This window comes from Nematostella vectensis, chromosome 13 (genome assembly GCF_932526225.1).
Source record: "Nematostella vectensis chromosome 13, jaNemVect1.1, whole genome shotgun sequence".
Taxonomy (NCBI): Eukaryota; Metazoa; Cnidaria; class Anthozoa; order Actiniaria; family Edwardsiidae; genus Nematostella; species Nematostella vectensis.
Genome location: NC_064046.1, coordinates 7,147,173 through 7,159,378, shown reverse-complemented (window position 1 = coordinate 7,159,378; position 12,206 = coordinate 7,147,173). Strand labels below are relative to the sequence as shown.

General features: G+C 38.4%; 1 long non-coding RNA gene across 1 annotated transcript; it reads left to right on the top strand.

Annotated features, from left to right (window-relative positions):
- Positions 1–1,567: 1,567 nt before the first annotated feature.
- Positions 1,568–5,507, top strand: LOC116617392. The gene is made up of 2 exons (XR_007306338.1): positions 1,568–2,898; positions 5,188–5,507. It is a non-coding gene; the product is annotated as an uncharacterized LOC116617392 (long non-coding RNA).
- Positions 5,508–12,206: the final 6,699 nt, after the last annotated feature.

Below are 12,206 nucleotides of genomic sequence, written 5' to 3'. Positions count from 1 at the left end.
TAATATTTGATATTTTTTAATTATTAAGCGAAAATAGGCAAATAAATTATTAAGCGAAAATAAGCAAAGATTTGGTCGTCTGGAGCTCCGCGTAAATAATCAACAGACGCGCGTAAACAATCAGAATTAGTGAGATGACAATCAACAGTGTGCGTAGATAATCAACAGACGCGCGTAAACAATCAGAATTGGTAAAAAAACAATCAACAGTGTGCGTGGATAATCAACAGACGAACGTGAATAATCAGAATTGATGAGATAACAATAAGCAGTGCGCGTAGATAATCAACAGACGCGCGTCAACAATAAGAATTATTGAGATAACAATAATCAGTGCGCGTAGATAATTAAAAGACGCGCGTCAACAATCAAAATTGGTAAGATAACAATGAGCAGTGCGCGTAAATAATCAACAGACGCGCGTAAACAATCAGAATTAGTGAGATAATAATGATCAGTGCACGTAGATAATCAACAAACGCGCGTAAACAATCAGAATTGGTGAGATAACAATTATCAGTGCTCGTGGATAATCAACAGACGCGCGTAAACTAGCAGAATTAGTAAGATAACAATGATTAGTGCGCGTAGATAATCAACAGACGCATAAACAATCAATTTGTGAGATAACAATCAACAGTGGGAGTAGATAATCAACAGCGCGCGTCAACAATAAGAATTAGTGAGATAACAATGATCAGTTCGCGTAGATAATCAACAGACGCGCGTAAACTAGCAGAATTAGTGAGATAACAATGATTAGTGCGCGTAGATAATCAACAGACGCATAAACAATCAGAATTTGTGAGATAACAATCAACAGTGTACGTAGATAATCAACAGACGCGCGTAAACAACCAGTATTGGTGAGATAACAATGAGCTGGCGCGTAGATAATCAACAGACGCGCGTACACATGCAGAATTGGTGAGATAACAATGATCAGTGCGCGTAGATAATCAACAGACGCGCGTGACCAATAAGAATTAGTGAGATAACAATGATCAGTGCGCGTAGATAATCAACAGACGCGCGTGAACAATAAGAATTCGTGAGATAACAATGAGCAGTGTGCGTAGATAGACAACAGACGCGCGTTAACAAGCAGAATTAGTAAGATAACAATGATCAGTGCGCGTAGATAATCAACAGACACGCGTAAACAATAAGAATTCGTGAGATAACAATAGCGCGCGTAGATAATCAACAGACGCGCGTAAACAACCAGAATTGGTGAGATAACAATGAGCTGGCGCGTAGATAATCAACAGACGCGCGAACACATGCAGAATTAGTGAGATAACAATGATCAGTGCGCGTAGATAATCAACAGACACGCGTAAACAATAAGAATTCGTGAGATAACAATAGCGCGCGTAGATAATCAACAGACGCGCGTAAACAACCAGAATTGGTGAGATAACAATGAGCAGTGTGCGTAGATAATCAACAGACGCGCGTTAACAATCAGAATTAGTGAGATAACAATGATCAGTGCGCGTAGATAATCAACAGACGCGCGTGACCAATAAGAATTAGTGAGATAACAATGATCAGTGCGCGTAGATAATCAACAGACGCGCGTCAACAATAGGAATTATTGAGATAACAATAATCAGTGCGCGTAGATAATTAAAAGACGCGCGTCAACAATCAAAATTGGTAAGATAACAATGAGCAGTGCGCGTAAATAATCAACAGACGCGCGTAAACAATCAGAATTAGTGAGATAATAATGATCAGTGCACGTAGATAATCAACAAACGCGCGTAAACAATCAGAATTGGTGAGATAACAATGATCAGTGCTCGTGGATAATCAACAGACGCGCGTAAACTAGCAGAATTAGTAAGATAACAATGATCAGTGCGCGTAGATAATCAACAGACGCATAAACAATCAGAATTTGTGAGATAACAATCAACAGTGGGAGTAGATAATCAACAGACGCGCGTAAACTAGCAGAATTAGTAAGATAACAATGATCAGTGCGCGTAGATAATCAACAGACGCGCGTGAACAATCAGAATTAGTGAGATAACAATCAACAGTGTGCGTGGATAATCAACAGACGAACGTGAACAATCAGAATTAGTGAGATAACAATCCACAGTGTGAGTAGATAATCAACAGACGCGCGTAAACAATTAGAATTAGTGAGATAACAATGATCATTGCTCGTAGATAATCAACAGATGCTGACATAATTTCGTGGAAATCAGGTATAAAAAGCGTGCAACTATAGACAGGTTTTCACATGTCAACGCAAAGAAAACAAAACCTCATCAAATCTACTTGCAAATAAATGTTTTTAAAACGTTTACTTTGTAGGATTAACTTTTAGCGTTTATGGAATACAGCTGCAGATTTAACTATTTAGCTATGCTTTTTTTGCTTCAATATTTACGAATGGCTCTCTAATGCATTACAGGTTATCTTGACTGCGTGCGTTCTTAGTTGCGTTTTCAATCGAAAAGTGAAACTAACTGTGCTTAGCGTAGCATTCGATCGCACACGATTATATGGAGACTAGCCTCAAAGGTCCTTCTTTTTTAAAATTTTTATTTTTTCTTGTACATGCATGTACATGCTTTCTTTCGTCATGCGTGCTTAACTTGTATTTCAAGTACGCGTCCTGCTTTGCGAAATCTCAAAAGTGAAACTAACTATGCTTAGCTTGGCAAAACGACAAAAAAAAAAAAACCAGTTCTATATCAACATGTTTGACCAATGAGATACGGCTATTTGGCATTAATCAGCAGTATTATAGATGCTGACACAATTTCGTGGAAAATTTGTGCTCGTATAAAGAGCTCGTCTTACGGGTTTCAGCACACATCTGTCGCTAGAAGCTACGAGAAAACAACCCGATCTCATCGTACCCTCGTCAAAAAACAGGTATTTAACGGTTAAGGTTTCCTTCAGGGTTTATGTGCTTTAAACAAAATCATCAAAAAGACCACCGCTACACTTCTTTGTCCAAACAGTTAACCCTTTCGCGCCTAGATACAGAATTTTCCGTATTTTGCTGTATGCCTCTTTGTCTTGGACAAAAAGACAAAAGGACTGCCTTATATGGAAACCTAACACGGAATCGATGAGCACGTTTCTCTCTTACAGCTCAAGTCAGTACAACGAACCCTTCTTCATGAAATTTTTATCCAAAGTTAAAACTTTTTTGCGTGTTCGAAATCCATCCACGACCACGGACCTTGCCTTAGATCATGGACTTGACTCGTGATATTTTGGGTGATTTTGATAGCGATTTAAAAGAGTTTTACGGCCTGGGAGAGACAGATTCACAATCGGTAAACAACGATGGCCGTGGGCTAATTTCTAGCAGAAAAATGTCGGTATTTTGCGACCCAAAGACCAACTTTGGTACAGAACGGTACTGCCATTGAGGAACAAGAAGCTACTCCATTCATCGGACCGAAGAATCATCCAAATAATGACTTTGAACTTTGTTTTTTTTTTATATTTTCATCATTCTGAATTGATTGAATTTCTTGTCAATCGAACAAACTTGTTTGAGGCGCTTCTAAATGGCAAAAAGGAAACGAAGAGAAAGATTCTGAGTGGTTTGAGAGCAACAGCGAACGATGCAGGAACTAGCGGTGAATAAATTCAGCCACCATCTCGGTATTTTTGTAAGTACTCATGGCATCGGACTATTGCCAACAATTCGCAAATATTTGAGTGAAAAAGACTTGTTTCTCGTCCAGTTGGACATTGCAAAACCAATAGCAGCAAATAATACTTTTTTGCAAGCCTATTTTGGCCGCATCTGAACAACAATGCAGAAAATTCTTCACAATACCATCTTGAATTTGTTCAATAGTCACCACTCGTTCCGCTCGATGATGTTCTCAAATCCTCGTGTTGTCGTGCTATACTTGATGTATTCACAGATTATGGCCAATTGTCAATCAATTAGACAATCATGAGCAAAAATGGACAGTTGAGTTTTGTTCAATCCATGAAATAAAGCCGCTAAAATTTACAAATGAAATGACCATGCAAGCCGTGCTTTTATTGCCGCAATGTTGATGCTGTATTGTGTAGAAACGGTGCTGACATGACTATCACAACCAGCTCGCTTAAACCTGAAAAATAGCTATGTATAATACTTGGATATGCTTCCCTAAAGAGTTAACTCTGAATCTTTGAAGTTAATTTGATGTAGTTTATCTGAAAACATGCATAAACTGGAACTTACAAATGACGAGCACGCGGTTAAATTGCGCTAAATTCAAAAAAGTTTGTCTTTGCCTGCTTATAAAAATTGTTGCAATACAATATTTGGAAAACCAGTACTTTATTCCGATCAATAATTATGTGGGCAATATTTGTTCTTACTATGTCAGCCCATGAAATTCTAAGGAAAAAGAGAAAATCTATAAAAACTGAAGACCTGGTGTCATTTTGTGTGCGTCAGTCAAAAAAACTTGGGCGTGAAAGGGGGATTTGTGATGATTCAATTCTTCTGGAAAAATTCTTAAAGAAAGCTGTTCAAGCATTTGACTTTTTACTTAAAAGGTCTATTTCGGGTCGAATTGATGATCGATAAACTAAGACACAAAATCGACCTTTTAAGTAAAAAGTCAAATGCTTGAACAGCTCGTTTTGTACAAATCCCCGTTTATCGATCTATACTATTATAGTTTAAGGTACGGTGTGTCCCAACCATCGTGGAAAAATACACAAAACCCTCTTAGACTTGGAATCTTTTCCTAAATAATTGAAGTACTCCTCAACTTCGGTGTATTCTATGCTAAAAAGTACACCCCCCAAACAACAGCGCGAGACAAGCAATTATTTTGAAAAACAATCTTAAATTTCACAACCCTAGCAAAGATGGCGTAAAAACGTTGTATAATGCATTGAAGTCGAACACATATTCACAATTTTTTTACTCTAAACAATAGCAAAAATACAAATTTTTTTTATCTTCTTACCTTGAAAAATAGAGGAAAATCTCCCGTCATCTAGACAAAATAACAGTTTTTCAGCGAGAGAAGGAAGCTCAAATTTTCGTAAATTCGCTAAGCTATTTCGGCGAGTAGTTACACAAAGAGAATAGTATTTTCTTGTCCACTCTTATAAATCTATTTCTATACCACAGAAACTAAGATTTTCCGCCGCCTATAAAATACGTCTCACTCAATGATGCCATTGCTCTTGCAGTAACCTTTAAGAGCTTCAAAATGCCTGCCAAGCCACAACAAGGGCAGCAATCCGGGACAAAGAACCCGATGACCCAATCAGATGCGGCCCGTATCCAGTCTTCAGAGGCCAAAAAGAACGATGGGGGAGTACCTAAGGGCAGCTTGTCCTCTAGGGCTCAGTCAACTGCTGATAAACGCGCAAACAAGTCTTAGTAGTTGAGCACCAACATGCAATCATTTAAAAAATGTATGTACTTAATAATAAATGAACTTGCTAGGCTTTAGAATGTAAACTTTGCTGTTAAAAATAAAACCTAATTACAGTGTGGTTTGTGAAAAGTGGTTTGCTTGTCTATCACAGTCAAGGCATTGCCCAACAAACAACATGCTTCATTTCCAATTGAAACAAATACTTAGTACCTAGTACCCGGGGTACCATAGCCTCCAGGCTTCTTCTCGAGGATTGTCGCAACATTTTGGCTGAGCGTCACTGGACTACATTTTAAGAATCCGAAATCCGACATGAATCCAACAATCTGTTTTTTTTTTTTATTCGAATCAGTGATGCGCGTGCCTTTTTAAGCCGGATCCGCCGATCCAAAAACCTATCCACTCGCCTCTCCCCCTTGATGGTTTCATCCGTCTCCTTCACAATCCTCTGTGCGTGAGGATTTGCTCCTTTTATTTTGTCCTACTCCCCCGCGGGTTGCGTGTGTTTCTTTTTTTTTTTTTTTTTTTTGCCAACTCGATAGGAATGAAAAGAGATCATGTAAAATAACGCGTAAGAAAAAAGCTCAGATACTTCGGCCTGCTGGCTTTGATCATCACAAAAATGCATTCCCTTGCTACAAGAATAGTTTTATGAAATGTATTTTTCTTGGATTCCTTCTCAATTCACCGGGATATTCGCAAAATATCATATCTAACTTACAGATTTTGTTTCACCCTAGGAAGAAGATGAATGTTTAGAAACCATGAAGGCAGCAAGCTAGAGCGGAAGCGGTGTATGAAGCACGAGGTTTTTCGCTCTTGATTTTAAATCAAGTCTCGTCTTTTTCTCATATTTTTCACACGTTTTCGAAATACTGCAAGTCAGCAAGCAACCGCCGTAAAACTGTAAACTGCATGTATCCTTGATGCTAGAATGAAATTTTCGATGTTATTGGGCAAATAGGGTAGGTTTTTTTCTAAAAAAAAATAGCCAGGATGGGAATCGACATGGCGCGTGGGTAATACCAAAGAGTCCTTCTCTTATCTTATGCTTTCTTGACTAAACTTAGTACAGTATTCATTTGGCAAAAAATATTCCCATGATTACACTGCTTACGCGTCTTTAAATGCAACATTCTTATCAGAAATTCTAACATATAAAAAGGTAATACAAAATGTTATGACATGTAGACATGCTGCGTGACATTGTTTCGTTTTTCCTGCATCAGGGGGTATACTCAAAGCAAACGCGTCTAAGAATCAGAATTGGTGAAAAAACAATCAACAGTGTGCGTGGATAATCAACAGACGAACGTGAATAATCAGAATTGATGAGATAACAATAAGCAGTGCGCGTAGATAATCAACAGACGCGCGTCAACAATAGGAATTATTGAGATAACAATAATCAGTGCGCGTAGATAATTAAAAGACGCGCGTCAACAATCAAAATTGGTAAGATAACAATGAGCAGTGCGCGTAAATAATCAACAGACGCGCGTAAACAATCAGAATTAGTGAGATAATAATGATCAGTGCACGTAGATGATCAACAAACGCGCGTAAACAATCAGAATTGGTGAGATAACAATGATCAGTGCTCGTGGATAATCAACAGACGCGCGTAAACTAGCAGAATTAGTAAGATAACAATGATCAGTGCGCGTAGATAATCAACAGACGCATAAACAATCAGAATTTGTGAGATAACAATCAACAGTGGGAGTAGATAATCAACAGACGCGCGTAAACTAGCAGAATTAGTAAGATAACAATGATCAGTGCGCGTAGATAATCAACAGACGCGCGTGAACAATCAGAATTAGTGAGATAACAATCAACAGTGTGCGTGGATAATCAACAGACGAACGTGAACAATCAGAATTAGTGAGATAACAATCAACAGTGTGAGTAGATAATCAACAGACGCGCGTAAACAATTAGAATTAGTGAGATAACAATGATCATTGCTCGTAGATAATCAACAGATGCTGACATAATTTCGTGGAAATCAGGTATAAAAAGCGTGCAACTATAGACAGGTTTTCACATGTCAACGCAAAGAAAACAAAACCTCATCAAATCTACTTGCAAATAAATGTTTTTAAAACGTTTACTTTGTAGGATTAACTTTTAGCGTTTATGGAATACAGCTGCAGATTTAACTATTTAGCTATGCTTTTTTTGCTTCAATATTTACGAATGGCTCTCTAATGCATTACAGGTTATCTTGACTGCGTGCGTTCTTAGTTGCGTTTTCAATCGAAAAGTGAAACTAACTGTGCTTAGCGTAGCATTCGATCGCACACGATTATATGGAGACTAGCCTCAAAGGTCCTTCTTTTTTAAAATTTTTATTTTTTCTTGTACATGCATGTACATGCTTTCTTTCGTCATGCGTGCTTAACTTGTATTTCAAGTACGCGTCCTGCTTTGCGAAATCTCAAAAGTGAAACTAACTATGCTTAGCTTGGCAAAACGACAAAAAAAAAAAAACCAGTTCTATATCAACATGTTTGACCAATGAGATACGGCTATTTGGCATTAATCAGCAGTATTATAGATGCTGACACAATTTCGTGGAAAATTTGTGCTCGTATAAAGAGCTCGTCTTACGGGTTTCAGCACACATCTGTCGCTAGAAGCTACGAGAAAACAACCCGATCTCATCGTACCCTCGTCAAAAAACAGGTATTTAACGGTTAAGGTTTCCTTCAGGGTTTATGTGCTTTAAACAAAATCATCAAAAAGACCACCGCTACACTTCTTTGTCCAAACAGTTAACCCTTTCGCGCCTAGATACAGAATTTTCCGTATTTTGCTGTATGCCTCTTTGTCTTGGACAAAAAGACAAAAGGACTGCCTTATATGGAAACCTAACACGGAATCGATGAGCACGTTTCTCTCTTACAGCTCAAGTCAGTACAACGAACCCTTCTTCATGAAATTTTTATCCAAAGTTAAAACTTTTTTGCGTGTTCGAAATCCATCCACGACCACGGACCTTGCCTTAGATCATGGACTTGACTCGTGATATTTTGGGTGATTTTGATAGCGATTTAAAAGAGTTTTACGGCCTGGGAGAGACAGATTCACAATCGGTAAACAACGATGGCCGTGGGCTAATTTCTAGCAGAAAAATGTCGGTATTTTGCGACCCAAAGACCAACTTTGGTACAGAACGGTACTGCCATTGAGGAACAAGAAGCTACTCCATTCATCGGACCGAAGAATCATCCAAATAATGACTTTGAACTTTGTTTTTTTTTATATTTTCATCATTCTGAATTGATTGAATTTCTTGTCAATCGAACAAACTTGTTTGAGGCGCTTCTAAATGGCAAAAAGGAAACGAAGAGAAAGATTCTGAGTGGTTTGAGAGCAACAGCGAACGATGCAGGAACTAGCGGTGAATAAATTCAGCCACCATCTCGGTATTTTTGTAAGTACTCATGGCATCGGACTATTGCCAACAATTCGCAAATATTTGAGTGAAAAAGACTTGTTTCTCGTCCAGTTGGACATTGCAAAACCAATAGCAGCAAATAATACTTTTTTGCAAGCCTATTTTGGCCGCATCTGAACAACAATGCAGAAAATTCTTCACAATACCATCTTGAATTTGTTCAATAGTCACCACTCGTTCCGCTCGATGATGTTCTCAAATCCTCGTGTTGTCGTGCTATACTTGATGTATTCACAGATTATGGCCAATTGTCAATCAATTAGACAATCATGAGCAAAAATGGACAGTTGAGTTTTGTTCAATCCATGAAATAAAGCCGCTAAAATTTACAAATGAAATGACCATGCAAGCCGTGCTTTTATTGCCGCAATGTTGATGCTGTATTGTGTAGAAACGGTGCTGACATGACTATCACAACCAGCTCGCTTAAACCTGAAAAATAGCTATGTATAATACTTGGATATGCTTCCCTAAAGAGTTAACTCTGAATCTTTGAAGTTAATTTGATGTAGTTTATCTGAAAACATGCATAAACTGGAACTAACAAATGACGAGCACGCGGTTAAATTGCGCTAAATTCAAAAAAGTTTGTCTTTGCCTGCTTATAAAAATTGTTGCAATACAATATTTGGAAAACCAGTACTTTATTCCGATCAATAATTATGTGGGCAATATTTGTTCTTACTATGTCAGCCCATGAAATTCTAAGGAAAAAGAGAAAATCTATAAAAACTGAAGACCTGGTGTCATTTTGTGTGCGTCAGTCAAAAAAACTTGGGCGTGAAAGGGGGATTTGTGATGATTCAATTCTTCTGGAAAAATTCTTAAAGAAAGCTGTTCAAGCATTAGACTTTTTACTTAAAAGGTCTATTTCGGGTCGAATTGATGACCGATAAACTAAGACACAAAATCGACCTTTTAAGTAAAAAGTCAAATGCTTGAACAGCTCGTTTTGTACAAATCCCCGTTTATCGATCTATACTATTATAGTTTAAGTTACGGTGTGTCCCAACCATCGTGGAAAAATATACAAAACCCTTTTAGACTTGGAATCTTTTCCTAAATAATTGAAGTACTCCTCAACTTCGGTGTATTCTATGCTAAAAAGTACACCCCCCAAACAACAGCGCGAGACAAGCAATTATTTTGAAAAACAATCTTAAATTTCACAACCCTAGCAAAGATGGCGTAAAAACGTTGTATAATGCATTGAAGTCTAACACATATTCACAAATTTTTACTCTAAACAATAGCAAAAATACAAATTTTTTTATCTTCTTACCTTGAAAAATAGAGGAAAATCTCCCGTCATCTAGACAAAATAACAGTTTTTCAGCGAGAGAAGGAAGCTCAAATTTTCGTAAATTCGCTAAGCTATTTCGGCGAGTAGTTACACAAAGAGAATGGTATTTTCTTGTCCACTCTTATAAATCTATTTCTATACCACAGAAACTAAGATTTTCCGCCGCCTATAAAATACGTCTCACTCAATGATGCCATTGCTCTTGCAGTAACCTTTAAGAGCTTCAAAATGCCTGCCAAGCCACAACAAGGGCAGCAATCCGGGACAAAGAACCCGATGACCCAATCAGATGCGGCCCGTATCCAGTCTTCAGAGGCCAAAAAGAACGATGGCGGGGTACCTAAGGGCAGCTTCTCCTCTAGGGCTCAGTCAACTGCTGATAAACGCGCAAACAAGTCTTAGTAGTTGAGCACCAACATGCAATCATTTAAAAAATGTATGTACTTAATAATAAATGAACTTGCTAGGCTTTAGAATGTAAACTTTGCTGTTAAAAATAAAACCTAATTACAGTGTGGTTTGTGAAAAGTGGTTTGCTTGTCTATCACAGTCAAGGCATTGCCCAACAAACAACATGCTTCATTTCCAATTGAAACAAATACTTAGTACCTAGTACCCGGAGTACCATAGCCTCCAGGCTTCTTCTCGAGGATTGTCGCAACATTTTGGCTGAGCGTCAATGGACTACATTTTAAGAATCCGAAATCCAACATGAATCCAACAATCCGTTTTTTTTCTTTAAATCAGTAATCCGCATGCCTTTTTAAGCCGGATCCGCCGGTCCAAAAACCTATCCACTCCCCTCTCCCCCTTGATGGTTTCATCCATCTCCTTCCCCATCAGGTAACCCGAGGTCTGTGCCTGTATTTTACTCCAAGAGCACCTTGTTAGCTTCTCACACAAGCAAGCCTGGGTCATTGTGATTTCTTTGTGTCTGATTCTATGTTTTTTGAGCTGCCATGATGTATAAGCACAAGCCCAGTCATCACTAATGTTGCACCCATCCACCACTTCAAAGACAAGGTCTCTTGAAATAACACCACACCAAGGAATGCCTAGGGAAACAAATAGCAATTTATTGAATGCTACAATCCTGGGCAAGACTGTTGAGACCCACCAAATTTGGATGACAACAGTCCATTGATTCACACAATTCTGTTATATCTCCCCCTCCACTTCAAAGCAATGTTGAACACCCTGAATATTCATGCTCACTCTCCTAGCACCCCGTCATACACAACATTGCTTTGTGGGGGGAAGGGAGAGGGAGATAAACATCTTTAGTTAAGCACATCTTGGATTATCTTTAGTTAAGCACATCTTGGATTATATAAAGTGTAGCACATTTAGGTGAGGCCCTTATTCTGGGGAGGTTCTTATTCACATTTATCATCTAAGGCGAGGCACTTATTTGAGGGAGGTGCTTATTCATATTTATCCTCTAAGGCGAGGCACTTATTTAAGGGAGGTGCTTATTCATATTTATCCTCTAAGGCGAGGCACTTATTTAAGGGAGGTGCTTATTCATATTTATCCTCTAAGGCGAGGCACTTATTTAAGGGAGGTGCTTATTCATATTTATCCTCTAAGGCGAGGCACTTATTTGAGGGAGGTGCTTATTCATATTTATCCTCTAAGGCAAGGCACTTATTTGAGGGAGGTGCTTATTCATATTTATCCTCTAAGGCAAGGCACTTATTTGAGGGAGGTGCTTATTCATATTTATCCTCTAAGGCGAGGCACTTATTTGAGGGAGGTGCTTATTCATATTTATCCTCTTAGGAGAGGGGCTTATTTGAGGGAGGTGCTTATTCATATTTATCCTCTAAGGCGAGGCACTTATTTGAGGGAGGTGCTTATTCATATTTATCCTCTAAGGCGAGGCACTTATTTGAGGGAGGTGCTTATTCATATTTATCCTCTAAGGCCAGGCACTTATTTGAGGGAGGTGCTTATTCATATTTATCCTCTAAGGCGAGGCACTTATTTGAGGGAGGTGCTTATTCATATTTATCTTCTTAGGAGAGGGGCTTATTTGAGGGAGGTGCTTATTCATATT